The sequence below is a fragment of the Lupinus angustifolius genome, chromosome LG17 (assembly GCF_001865875.1).
Source record: "Lupinus angustifolius cultivar Tanjil chromosome LG17, LupAngTanjil_v1.0, whole genome shotgun sequence".
Lineage (NCBI taxonomy): Eukaryota > Viridiplantae > Streptophyta > Magnoliopsida > Fabales > Fabaceae > Lupinus > Lupinus angustifolius.
The window spans coordinates 15059132-15060268 of NC_032025.1; positions in this window are offsets into that span (position 1 = coordinate 15059132).

Below are 1137 nucleotides of genomic sequence, written 5' to 3' on the forward strand. Positions count from 1 at the left end.
AAATCTCAATTTGGTAAGTTTTTAAAGCTTGCCATTATCTTCATGATTTGGAGAAGATTTGAATTCTGATTGCCTTGGCCTAATTCCCACATGTGCTAATCTTGAATAAGGAAAGTTTTTGAATGGATTCCCTTGCATTTACATGCCATCCTCACATAAGGAAAGTTTTGGACCTCCTTGATGGCATTCCAATCTGATTTGTTTGGATTAGGAAACAAATTCCATGTTGTGATGAGCCCTTGGTATTTGCCTTAGGAGATCCCCACGTGCTCTTTCAAAATAGACAAGACTTCATTATGTCTTCATGGCCTTTCAAAGGTGGATACACGATTTTTATGATGTTTCCACGTGCCCTTCTAGTACATAATTCCTTGGCCACTATTGGACCATGTTACAAGGAAATAAATACATTTCCAACCCTCACATTACATGATTTTAATGAAACTAAATAAAATACTTAGATAATTATTAAAATAAATCCTAAGACTAAAACAAATCCTAAGACTACCCATGAGAATAAAATCTCAATTTATTGAAAATAATAACTAAAAATATTATCATTTCCTTCCAAGAATGTGGACTCAAAGTTGCTCTCTTACTTGTAAGATTGTCCTCCACAATCATAGGTTGCCCCCCTTGGTTTATATCAAGGGGGATTGTGGATCCGTTAGGAAAGAAAAAATGGTATGAGCATTTTTTGATTAAAATTGTTGAGATGTTGTTGCAAATCAGCACATTCCTGCATCTTCAGGCCATAGAGTCTCTGTTTCAAATATAACCTATTTGTTAGAGACTTGAATATGAACCGCTTCTCTAATGTCTCCCATACCTCTGTTGGTGACGTCAGATCCATAACATGATACATCACCTCATATGATAGACAGAGTTGTATGGTTCCCGCAGCCTTCTCCTTCAACTCTTCCCAATCCAGTTGATCCATACCTCTGGTTTATTCTCACGCAACACCTTTGATAGACCTCGTTGAGCCATCACATCCTTAACCCTCCTTTGCCACAATCCGAAATTACCACTTCCATCGAACTTCCCAACCTCGAATTTGACACCTGGGTTAAGAGCCATCTGATACCAATTGTTGGGAACAAGCGAACAATCAAATAGTAAAGAGTATAGAGACAA